The sequence below is a fragment of the Podarcis bocagei genome (assembly GCF_964188305.1).
Source record: "Podarcis bocagei genome assembly, chromosome: 14".
Classification (NCBI taxonomy): Eukaryota; Metazoa; Chordata; class Lepidosauria; order Squamata; family Lacertidae; genus Podarcis; species Podarcis bocagei.
The window spans coordinates 8,866,983-8,879,987 of NC_138139.1; the positions used below are offsets into that span (position 1 = coordinate 8,866,983).

General features: G+C 44.3%; 1 protein-coding gene across 3 annotated transcripts in view; it reads left to right on the top strand.

Annotated features, from left to right (window-relative positions):
• Nucleotides 1-13,005, top strand: part of CD276 (CD276 molecule) — a 61,148-nt gene that overhangs the window by 6,508 nt on the left and 41,635 nt on the right. The window contains exon 1 of one of the 3 annotated variants that reach the window (XM_081169258.1): nucleotides 5,227-5,441. The exons of 1 other annotated variant lie outside the window; for it this stretch is intronic. The gene's annotated coding sequence lies outside the window, so the exon portion shown is untranslated. Of the gene's footprint in view, nucleotides 1-5,226; nucleotides 5,442-13,005 lie in introns of those variants that run through there. One more of the 3 variants, XM_081169256.1, reaches the window with a different exon arrangement.

Genomic DNA, 13,005 nt, shown 5'->3' on the forward strand with positions numbered 1-13,005 from the left:
GTGGCCAGCATGACTAAGCCGCTTCTGGCGAACCAGAGCAACGCATGGAAACGCCGTTTACCTTCCCGCCAGAGCAGTACCTATTTATCTACTTGCACTTTGATGTGCTTTCAAACTGCTAGGTTGGCAGGAGCTGGGACTGAGCAACGGGAGCTCACCCCGTCACGGGGATTTAACCGCCGATCCAGATCTACTCTGGAAGGTCGGGGGGGGGGGGCTCCAGAACACGTTGACGGGTCATGAAGGGAGGCAGAGAGTGCAGGAAAGTCCCATTGCACAAGCAAAAATTATTGTACTGATGGGACAGATACTTAGCACCGCATTCGATGTGGGCCATTGTTCCTAAACTTGCATCTATGTATAAAAATCAGCACATGCCATTTTTTTTATAGAAATGTGCATCTTCTTTTGTCTTCCTTTTTGCACAAGTGACCCTCCTGGGGTTCTAGCAGCTATTCAAAGATGCTAGGCCTGATTTGGAGCCCATGCGATGGGAGCCTACTATAGAGTTTACTGCATGGGAATTGGAAAGCTACAACATTTGCCCACTGGATTCCTAAAGCATTTCCCTTGGTTTATATAACACTTCTTGGTGGTCGGGAGACTTGCCAATGAGCTGGAGGCACACAATAGAATCGCCCCAACAGGGATGGCTGGGAAAGTCTGCTCCCCTTCTGACTCATAGAGGCCCCTTTGCTTTTAACATCTCTTGCGGGGGAAATTGTGGAGATGATGCTTAACAGCGGGTCAGTGGCTCATTGAGAGCAGCATGGGCCGTAAAACTGAAAAGGGCTAGAGGAAAAGGCGAAACACACTGAGTAATATTGAGCATTTGGAAAGTGATGCACAGAAAGCCCTGTCTAATTGGGTCAATATGGCAGTTCTTGTTGATGGTGCAAACAAATGCATAGGACATGGTGTGGAAGGAAGGGTTGCTGTGCAGATTGGTAGCTTTAGAGATAACGGGGTCAAGTCCTTGAGCAAATGGCAGACTTTTAATTTATTATTATTATTATTATTATTATTATTATTATTATTATTATTATTTGATATTATTACAACATGTTAGTCGCTTATGACACAAAAAGGTCTCCAAAGAAAATGCTTTGGCTGCACAACTAGCAACAAACCCCCATCTCTGTAATCTCAGTCTCAGTCAGTTTTATTGCACATAGCCAAAGGCTGCTGCAATGTACACAGAATTATTTGACAATTAAAAGAAAATATACTGAATTGATAAAAAGACTTAAAACATTTATATTATTAAGACATTATGTACACTAAACAGAGCTATAAAAGTACCCCAATGTACAAATAAAAACATTAAACAATAAAATTCATAAGCTAAAATCATCACATGGTCACTAATGTTAAAAACAATATCACATCTCTGTAATCTACTAAAAAGCAAACAAACCTAGCACTGAAAAGATGTCAGCGATGGTGCCAGGTGGACCTCACTGGGGAGAGAATTCCACAAATGGGGAGCCACAATCTGGGAGCTTCTGCATGGAGCCCTTTCCCACCCCAGCATTACAGTAGACTGGCCTTTTTGGTGAGTTTTGAGAAATGCTGTGTCTGGTATGCAACAACAGCAGCAAGAATACTCATCATGAAGTATTGGAAGACACAAGATTTACCCACCCGGGAAGAATGGCAGATGAAGTTGATGGACTACATGGAACTGGCGGAAATGACTGGCAGAATCCGAGACCAGGGAGAAGAGTTGGTGGAAGAAGATTGGAAGAAATTTAAAGTTTATTTACAGAAACATTGTAAAATTAAGGAATGTTAGAAGGATGTTGGAATGAAGTAATGTGGTTTTAGCAGAAATGCTATAAAGGATTAAGAAAAAACAGATTGTTAAATGGTGAAAGGAGGGAAAGTAAAGTTACATTATATTAAGATAAAATAGAGGACCAAAACTGGAAAAGATGGAAAGGACTTGCTGAAATAGCTAATTGAACTAGAATACAAAAAAGGGAGGTGTGAGGAGGTCAAGGAAACAAGCAAATGAAAGATAAGTTATGGGAAGATTCATTGTATTTTTTCTTCTTCTTCTTTTCTTCTTTTCTTTATTGTGATGTGATGTTCTGTTTTTGCTTAATATGCTGTTTTCTATTTTTTCTTTTTGTAACCTTTCAAATCTTAATAAATATTATTATTATTATTATTATTTAAAAAAGAGAAATGCTGTGTCTGAATAGCAAGTCACAGATTTCAGTAAAGCAAAGAGCTATCTGTGCAGTAGATGGCGATAAAGGGGCCTATTTTGATTCTGCATAGGTCAGCTGGCAAAGAGGGGAACCACAGTCCAGCCAATGGGAGCCTCTGCAGGGAGGAATCCTTGTGAGATCATTTCAGAAAAAGGCCTTCCTTACTCACTCATCAGCAGGAGACAATAGCAGGCTAACAGCTTCTTTGTCTGCAGACCAGGCTTCCTGGTTACTTTCTGCAGCTGTTCCTAGGAGACAGATTTTTCAGCAGCCTCCCTGTCCTCTCTTCCCAATCGGAAAAAGAATATAATCAAAGGCATGAATAGGGTGTTTCAAAATCAGATCATCGCAAAATAATTTATTTTATTTTATTAATTTGTGCACCACATTCAGTTCTACTCCCGGAATTACTACAGCAATGCCACAAATATAGTCCACTGTGATTGTCTTTCTATTGCAAATCAGGGAAGGGTCAATTTTGACAGATCATGAATTACAACAGCTCTGCAATGCAGACCCTTGTCATTCTCTCCATATTGCTGGTTCGTGAGCTTGAGAAACAGTGGTTTATTGCCTACTATACATTTTGGGAAATGGTTTGTACATTTGCTCCTGATAGGTTCAGCCTCCTCTGAAGGGTTCCCAATGTGGGTGTGGCAGGCTTTGTCATCATTTGGACACCAGCCACCATTTTGAATCAAGATGGCAAACTCAAGCATCACTATGGTGTGACTTTGCCTGATTTTTTTGGTACCATTTTGAATGCCAGCAAAATCACATGCATTTTATTCAGGGCAGACATGTTTAACCTTGTAGCATTGAGTGGATACCATGTATCATACTGTTTCCTCTGACAATCCAATACAGAAAACTCTGGAAACTTCACAAATAATCACCAAAATTCAACGGCTTGACTGATTTCCTTGGTTCCAATGGCTAATGACTCTTCTGGAGAAGGGGAATCCAGGGCTCCCCCTGCCTCCATAATCCCTTAGGCATAAGGTCACATACTCCTTGCCCTTCCATAAAGTGCAACCTTAGCCTCACAATAGGAGGCAGAAAGCACATAACCCAGACAGAAATCTGGGACAGGATGGTGGATTGAATCCTGAAAGCCTTGCAGCTAGGGGGCATGTGTAAACACATATATTGTTCTTTGGGGAAGAGGGTACTTAAAAGGTGTTGGGACCTGGGGTAACTGACAGGGGTGGGTGATGGTCTCATGTTTCTACGTGCCAAACACTCCTACTTTGTGACATATTTGCGATGTATCGATGATGCTGTTGAAAAATGTATTATGCGAAATGGGGAGAAGTCTTAAAAGTTCATGCAACCCCAGACTCGGGGTTCCTACTCTGTGTGTTTGAACCCTGTTGCAACAAATAAAGATCAGGTCTACTGACCGCTGTTTTGCTTCTTTGACTTGGCTGCAGACGCCTTCTTTTGCTGACCGGAGAGATCCGCGGTGGTGGCACCCCGACAAGCTGGGCAGCAGAGTAAATTTGCACCCCAGGATTTTTCCTTATCAGGGCATATACTCTCATTTTCCTTTCAGAAGGAATGCACTCATACCATAAATTACAAACTGTCGAATCATGAAACGCACAATCAAATCAATCACAAACTATCAAAGAGGAAGCGCAAATCATTAAATGCACATTTAACAAGAAATAGCCAATGGCAGACGAACAGCTATAGGGCTCTTGGGCTGGGAGTTCCATGTGGAAACTCCATGTGGTTGAGGGAATGTTCTTTCATATGTGGTGGACTTGTAAAAGGGTAAAAGAGTATTGGGAAATGATCCATAATGAATTGAAAAAAAATGTTTAAAAGTACTTTCCCTAAAAAACCAGAGTCCTTTCTGTTGGGGATAATTCAGACTGAAATCCGCAGGTGTCAAAAAAGGTTATTTATGTATGCCACTACTGTGGCCCATGTTTTGTTAGCTCAAAAATGGAAAACGAGCGCGGTCCCAACTAAAGAAGAATGGCAGCTTAAGTTGACAGAATATGCGCAGCTTGCAGACCTAACATACAGAATAAAAGAACAAGGAGAACATATGTTTAGAGAAGATTGGAAAATGTTTATTGAATATATGGGAAATAACTGTGTGCAGCTGAAAATGCTGGCAGCATTATGATAAATTCAACAGTGTAAATAAGTTTTAATGAATGTAATAATGGAACGCTGAATGGTATAGTTTCTGTAAAATATGCAGGGATTTATGATATGTAAAATGAACCATGGAAAGAGAAGAAGGGTATTTTAAGAATGTAAAAATGAGTACAGTATTTTAAATTATAAAACAGAAAACTTAATAAAAATTATATACAAAAAAGAAGAAGACATCATTCCAGTTGTCCTATCACGGGGCACCACCAGGGCCAGATTTAGGTGTGATGAGGCCCTAAGCTCCTGAAGGTAATGGGGCCCTTTATATGGCCAGCTGTCCTTTGTCAACAACAAATTGTCGCTGTTTTTTGTGTTGAATATATGCTATAAGGTAACTGATGGACCTAATAGATACCTAAAGCCATTTGCACATGCAGAATGCAGGCACCCTATATATAGAGAAATGAGCAAACCAGTGATATTTTAGGGAGCAGGCGGGGCCCATGACTGACATCATAGGAGCCTACAACACAACAGTTGCTGTATGTAGGTTTTATTTTATTTTTATCTTACATTTTGGAAATGTAAAAACATCCAGGTTTTTTTCCTCCTTTAATTTTTTTTGGGGTTTGCTAAGAGAGTGGGGCCCTAAGCTATAGCTTGTTTAGCTTACACGTAAATCTGGCACTGGACACTCCGTGGCACCTTCCAGCCTTGCAGCCGGTTGGACTAGATGACCCCCCCGGAACCCCTTCCCATAATGGGATTCCCCGGTTCCATTCGCACAGCGGCAGCCACATGGCGCTCCGGCCCCGAATCAACCCGGAAGCCAGGGGGGCTGCGCTCCTCTCCCCGCCTCTCGCTCCCCAGGCTCGCTCCCGCGGCCTCCTCCCCCTCCTCCTTCCCCCGGCCGGGAGCCGCGCACCGACCTCTGCCCGCTGGAGGGAGCTGGGGGCGACGGGCGCTGGGGCGGGCCGGGTAGGAAGACGGTCCCGGGCCGGCGGCGAGACCCGCCCTGCGCCTAGGGCGCAGCAGAACGGAGGGCGAGCCGGAGAAACGGCGCGCCTTTGTCCGAAAGCGGAGTCGCTCCCGGGAAGGACGGACTTTGGCCGAGTAAGTGCCTGCTTGGCTGTTGGTCTGAATGGGGGGAGAGAGAGGGACAGACACCCAGGCGAAAAGAAGCAGACAATCCGCCTTTCTTTCCTTCTTTCGGCCCCTCTTCCCTTCCTCCAAAAGCGTTGCCAAAAGGATCTTGAATTCCTGCAGAACTTTTCGTTTTTACTGGGCGTCTTCACTTGGACGCGCGCGCGCTCTTGCACTGAGTTGTCTTTTTAAAATGCTTTAAAATATTTTTTTAAAATCTCTCTCTCTCTCCAGTGTGACCCACAGGGGTGCCAACTCGAATAAAATATTGGGGAGGGGGAGAGAAGAGAAGCCCTGCCCCACATATTGTAATCGATTACAAGGCGCACACTCCCATTGGAATGGCAGTGTCCATTAACTTGGGGGAGACCCCCCTCAAATATTTTATTAGGGGGGGGCAAAGGAACACCGGCCGCTAGGAATTGGCTCAGAGAGAGGGGGGGGTGTACAATGTTACCCATACCCAGAGCATACTCATTGAAGTGAAGGAACCTGGCAAAGTTAGGTTTCTTGATTTCAATAGGTCTACTTTAGGCAGGTCTTAGATGGGATGCCAGCCAGATTATGTTATATATGCCATTTGCCAGCTGCTTAGGATACCTCTTTAAAAAAGGAGAACTCTGAGACAGGATCTGTCAATGTCCTTAAATATTTTGCTTCTTCTGTGTTGATAACGATACAGGACTGTTCCGCCTCAACTTTTTTGTATCTTCTGGCCAACAGTTGAGATTGGCCAATACATAGTGGTTTGTTTGTAGTGCTTTATGGGTTTCAATGTGTTTGGTTGTATTGTTTATAAACCAATAAAGATTGAATTGGAAGAGCGGGGAGAGAATGGCCAATACATAGGGCACTCCTATGCCTTCTTAAGTTAACTCTGTAGGATGCAGGTGGGTCCACTTCTGAGTAAAGTAGCTGTATTGTTCACCCTTCCCTTGTGGGTGAGTGGTGCTTTAGATCAAGAAAGATCTATCTCTTTGCCAGCATTGCTGCTCTGATCAATTATTTTTTAACAAAATAAAATGGACCTGTGGCACACAGGGATTGACTGAAAAGAAATGGTGGCAGTGCTGGTCGAAATATGGATTTGTGGTTTTGTGTTTGAATTATGAGTCCTTCCGGACAAGGTGTCTGCTGACTGATGGGGAAGTTAGACGACATTCTATCATGCAATAGTAATCTCATGCTTCCCAGAGCATCCCCCCATCTCGTCACTTTCCTTATCACAGAAAGTCTGAATATATCTATATGGAAGAAGGTTTGTTGTGCAAGAGCTCCAATTGTGCAACCTGGATATTTTTCTTTTTGGTGGGGTGGGGACCCTGCAATTATGTAGTCCAAGTGTTTCCTAAATTGTGGTACGGATGCCCCCAAGTGTATGCAAAAGGGTTTTAAATGGTACAGGGTATTTGCCCTAGTCTAGATAAAATAGTGTCATTAAAACTACCCCCAAATTATCTTTGCTTGAGAAGGCGTATACAGGTAAGACTAAACTTTCAAAAGACGTACGTAATTACCTCAAGTTTGGGAAGCATTGCTGTCGCTCTTAGGACTTTTGAAACTGGCATTATTTGTTTCTATATGGCAGGGATGTCCAACCGGTCGATCGTGATCTACTGGTTGATCATGGGGTGTCCTTGGTTGATCCTAGTCAATCGCTCAACAACTTTGATGAAGCTTCTCCCCAAAAAAGCTCAACAACTCTTGTCAATCCAATGGGTAGATCACTGCCAGTTTTTATATAGTGGGAGTAGATCGCAGTCTCTTGAAAGTTGGACATGCCTGCTGTATGGCATTTGCAAAGTTCTTCCCCATCCCCAGTTTGAGGATCTGAAACAAGTATGTCATCACTTCTTGGGGATGACTAAACAACTGCTCATCAGTCGTTCCCAAGCTTTTATTTTTCCAGTTGCCGCTTGAAAATTGCTAAACGGTTTTTCTGCCTGTTGTAGCAGCAACTGTAATGTGCTCTGCTAGATGGTGTGGGATTTTTAAAAATTGTATTAAGTTTGCTTCTTTTATTTTGAATTCCAGAGAATTTGGATCACAGTACAATAAAAATACAGTACAGTGGTACCTCGGGTTACATACGCTTCAGGTTACAGACGCTTCAGGTTACAGACTCTGGCTAACCCAGAAATAGTACCTCGGGTTAAGAACTTTGCTTCAGGATGAGAACAGAAATCACGCAGCAGGGGGAGGCCCCATTAGTTAAAGTGGTGCTTCAGGTTAAAAACAGTTTCAGGTTAAGAACGGACCTCCAGAACAAATTGAGTACTTAACCCGAGGTACCACTGTATAGGAAACAAAAGAAGCAATAAGAATACAATTAAAAATCAGCATGAATATTAATCACAAATTCACAGAAATGCTATGGACCACAGTTTGGAAACAGCCACTTTAAAACCTTTTTGACATTAATCCCAACAGCCACACACGCCCCTAAACTGTGCGCACTTATTTTTGCAACCCCAACAAAGCATGCAAATTAAAGCTGCAGCCCTACACATAATTGTGTCTCAGTAATTTCTGCTGATTTCAAGGTATTTATTTTTGCGTATATAGAGCATTTTCACCCCACTCTTCAGCTGAAAAGGCTCCCGGAGTGGCTTGCAGAAGATCAGTAACATACAAGCTTTTTTGCCCATAGGTTTAGCGGTCTAAGAGATGCAACACAAAAGAAAAAGGGGATGGGGAGGGAAGAGGAAGATGAACAAACTCTAGTGGCAATTATTACGTGGCAGTTCTTATAAAAAGCCAGCTTGGATGGAACAGTTCAGGAAGAAGAGAAGCCCCAATGGAATTGGCCCCCAGCCTACTTGGTTGAGTGAGCTTCCTATTTTTTCTTCTTGCTATGGCCATGCAGAATGGCAGCCACCATTTTAGGTGTAGGGAAGGACTTTGAGCTCAGTATTTGAGCACCTGCTTCACTTGCAGTCCTAGGTTAAATTCGTTTCCTCAACTCCAAGAAGAAAGTCCAGGTGTTGTGAAAGACTTGCTTTGGCCAAAACATGGAGAAGATGTTGCTAACCAATACATGGCATGGCATATATAGGACAACAAATTAAGCACATTAGGATTAAATGCTAGTTTGGAGACCCTACAATTTTAAAAGGCCAAGGGTGTGACCACCTGTGCAATGGGTGGATTAATAATAATAATAATAATAATAATAATAATAATAATAATAATAATTTATACCCTGCCCACTTGGCTGGGTTTCCCCAGTCACTCTGGGTGGCTCCCAACAGAATTAAAAGCACAATAAAACATCAGACATTAAAATCTTCGCTAAGCAGGGCTGCCTTAGGATGTCTTCTAAAAGTCAGATAGTTGTTTATTTTCTTGACATCTGATGGGAGGGGGTTCCACAGGGCAGTCCCCACTTGTTTGCATCAAGCAAACAACAGAGAATGCTGGAGAGAATTTGAAGAGATGTCTATCCAAAGATGGACGTGAAACGCTGTCGAAGAGGAATAAATATGCTTCCCACATCTGAAACAGAGTCAGTGTTGCGTAGTGGCTAGCTCAGTCTTCCCCATTCTGGTACCTCCCAAGTATTGTTGGACTTCCATCAGACCCAGCCAACAAGATCACTGGTCGAGGATGATGGGATTTGCAGTTGGAAACATCTGAAGGTACCTGAAGGGGAATAACCGTGGGCTAGAAGGTACCTGAAGGGGAATAACCGTGGGCTAGCAAGTATTGATAAGCGTGATGTTGACAATGCTGCAGACAACAGATCTGAAGAACTGGCTACCACTTTGGGAGATGTTTCAGATGCTGCCCAATGGATTTAAGTGCTCTGTTGCTGGTTAATGCAAGAGGCTGTACTGTTGGGAACCACAAGAGCCGGTTTGCGACCCCCCCAGTCCAGCCTACAGAGAAGACCAACCAGCTCTTCACCTGGTTACAGTGATGAACACCCTCCCCCCATTCAATTACTGATAGAAGCATCATATTGCTTTAGTGTTTTAGAGAATCGGGCCTCGAGAGTGTAGTGTTGCCTGGAAGATGTAGATGGCTGCAAGAGTGCTGGGAAGTTTTAATTGTGGCCCTGGGCTTTCAGCCAGAGTCGTGGTGTTCCAGGATGACTGATGCTCAGGGCAAGTCAACATTAGATTGTGGATGCTCTAGAAACAGTCTCCTCTCCCGCTTTCATAAAATGCCTTATACAAAGCCAGACCTCCGGCCCATCTACTCCACACCAGGGCTTAAGAACATCAGGCCAAATTCACCCCCCCCCCCCGCAATCTGGACCTCTGATTAGGGCCACACCCTTTCTTCCTAGGATACACATTTCACCTTGAGAAATTTTGCACCCCAAGACGTTCTCTGTCTGTGGATGGCCTGGCTGGAATGAACTCTGATAATCAGGGTGGATTTGATTTAAATCACTGTTTAAATAATGATTTAAATCACTAGTCAGTAAGACTTGATTTAAATCGCTTTTTAAAATTTATTTTAATTTTTTTACAGAAAGACATTCCTGTTGGTACAATCTTAATATTTACAACCATATGGAGGTTTCATTTTTGGAATAATAAATTTTCAAAGTAGTCCCCCCCCCAGTTATATAAAAAATCACTGATTTGGTTATACTATTAGAAATACATAGATAATTATGAAATTATTGTGAGGTTTAAGAAGTTAACTGTTTATATTTGGACAACTTTTCTGTTGTACTTTATTGGAAGGAGAAAAATACCGTATTTTTCGTCCCATAGGACGCACCTAGGTTTTTTGGGGGAAAATAAAGGAATTCCCCCCTTTATTTCTCCCCCAAAACCAGGTCGGGGAACAGCGGGATGGCGGCGCTGCGCCTCCCCGCTGTCCCCCGAGCTTGTGGGGCTGGCCGATGTCTGCCCAAAGCGTGGGGCGCTCTGCTTCAGCGCGCCCCGCGCTCCGTGCAGCAGGCTGCTATCTGCAGCCTAGGGAGCCCTGCGGGAACTCCCGCAGGGCTCCCCAGGCTGCGGATATCTGCCCGGCGCGCGGGGCACTCTGCTTCAGGGTGTCCTGTGCGCCGGGCGGCAGGCTGCTATCCGCAGGGCTCCTCAGGCTTGCTGATAGCTTCCTGAAGCCTGGAGAGCGAGAGGGGTCGGTGCGCACCGACCCCTCTCACTCTCCAAGCTTCAGCAAAAGCCTGTATTCGCCCCATAGGACGCACACAGATTTCCCCTTCATTTTTGGAGGGGAAAAAGTGTGTCCTATAGGGCGAAAAATACGGTAATCATTTCCTGAATAACAATTTCCTTAAAAACCAACTTAGACTGGACTATTCTTAAATAGAAAACTATGTTTAAAAAGATTTTTTTCCTCTAAAAGCATTTTTTTAAAAAATCCGATTAAAATAAAAAAATCATTGATTTTTATCCACCCTGCTGATAATAGAATAAGGGACTCCCTAAGGGACTCCCTAAGGTCATCTAGTCAAACCCCTCAGCTAAAGCATCCATGACAGATGCCTCTTTGCTTGTCTGGGTGAAGGACAGAGGTGTGTGTAGAACTGTACAGAGGTTTAATCTGTTGCTCCATGCACTTTTGCCTTTGGCCATGCCTACCATTGAACCCTGGAAGTTTACCCAGAAAGCAACACAGCTCCCATGCTACAAATGTATTCCCACCAGTGGCTGTATTGAGTTTCAGGCTCTATAGAGTTTTCCCCATCTGTGGCTGGAGATGTGAGGCATTGATCCTGGAACCTTTTGCCTGCAAAACCCATCTTCTGCTACTCCCAAGAAGACCTGTGTCTGCAACAGGATTGTTGCAGCACAGTGGACTTCCCTTTGATTTCAGTAGTGCTGCTGCAGCTTTCTGCCTCGTTTCTTTCTCGCGTCCATCTCCCTGTCTGCTGAAAGAAACAGAACTTCCGCCACCTGCATGAAGGGAAGGAGTGAAGGAAGTTTGAAGGCACTTCCTCAGCTGAGTGGAACACAGATGGGGGGGGGGGGCAGTGACAAAAATATAGCTGGCTTGGTAGGGCGTCCTTCCTCTTTTTGAGAAGGGAGACTTGGGAGGATAGCTTCAAAGAGATCACTTGTTCTTTAGAGGTGGGGAACTTGTGGCTCTCCAGATGTTGTTGAGCTACTGCTGCCATCATCTCAGACCATTGGCCATGCTGCTTCTGACGGATGGGAACTGGAATCCAGCCAATCTCAATTTAGGGCCCTATTCAATTTAGCGAAGCCCAGTAACAAACTCACAAGAATTGATGCTTTTGAATTATGGTGTTGGAGGAGATTCTTGAGAGTCCCATGGACTGCAAGAAGATCAAACTTATCCATTCTTAAGGAAATCAGCTCTGAGTGCTCACTGGAAGGACAGATTGTGAAGCTGAGGCTCCAGTACTTTGGCCACCTCATGAGAAGAGAAGACTCCCTGGAAAAGACCCTGGTGTTGGGAAAGATGGAGGGCACAAGGAGAAGGGGATGACAGAGGATGAGATGGTTGGACAGTGTTCTCGAAGCTATCAGCATGAGTTTGACCAAACTGTGGGAGGCAGTGGAAGACAGGAGGGCCTGGCGTGCTCTGGTCCATGGGGTCACGAAGAGTAGGACACAACTAAACAAGTAACAAACTCACAACCAGCGTAGGTATCATTTGGGTCCTTGGGCTAATGCCCCTGAAGAGCCCAGCAATTGCCTTTTCCTTCAGCTGTTTCTGTGCCCTGTCATTTTCTCACATTTTCAAGGCAAAATTGACTTTTCCAATAGGTTGCATCCCTATTTGTTTCCCTGGAGGATCTGAAGCACACACGCACAAATTCGATCTCTCCTTGTAGCTTTCAGTAGAAGCCTCCACCAATAACTTCTTCCTCCTTTAAAAAAACCAAAAAACTGAAGACCAGTTCTTGGAGTTAGGTAATATGCTGTCTTATAATTTTATATAGCCGAATTGAATTCCTCACACCCCTCTGCTTTATGACCAGTTCTAGGAGAGCTTGGGACACGGCTTGCGCTGTGGGTTAAACCACAGAGCCTAGGGCTTGCCGATTAGCAGGTCGGCGGTTCGAATCCCCACAACGGGGTGAGCTCCCGTTGCTCAGTCCCTGCTCCTGCCAACCTAGCAGTTCGAAAGCATGTCAAAGTGCAAGTAGATAAATAGCCAGGAAGGTAAACGGTGTTTTAGTGCGCTGCTCTGGTTCGCCAGAAGCGGCTTAGTCCTGCTGGCCACATGACCTGGAAGCTGTACGCCGGCTCCCTTGGCCAATAAAGCGAGATGAGCGCCGCAACCCGGGAGTCGGTCACAACTGGACCTAATGGTCAGGGGTCCCTTTACCTTTACCTTTTTAGGAGAGCTTGCTGCCCTTTCCTTAGCCTTCTGGTTGTGTTGTCGGTAGAGCTACATGTCTAGTGTGTTGGGGGCATGGAGATGACTTCATCCAGGAACCCTCAAGCATTTCAGACTTGACAATTACAGTGGTGTGTTGGCGAGAAAAGGCAAAACCAGGAGAACTCCTGGAGGAAGAGGCTGCATCACCATATGGCTTAAAATACAAACACAGACAAGCTTTTATAAATAGATAGTTCCAGGG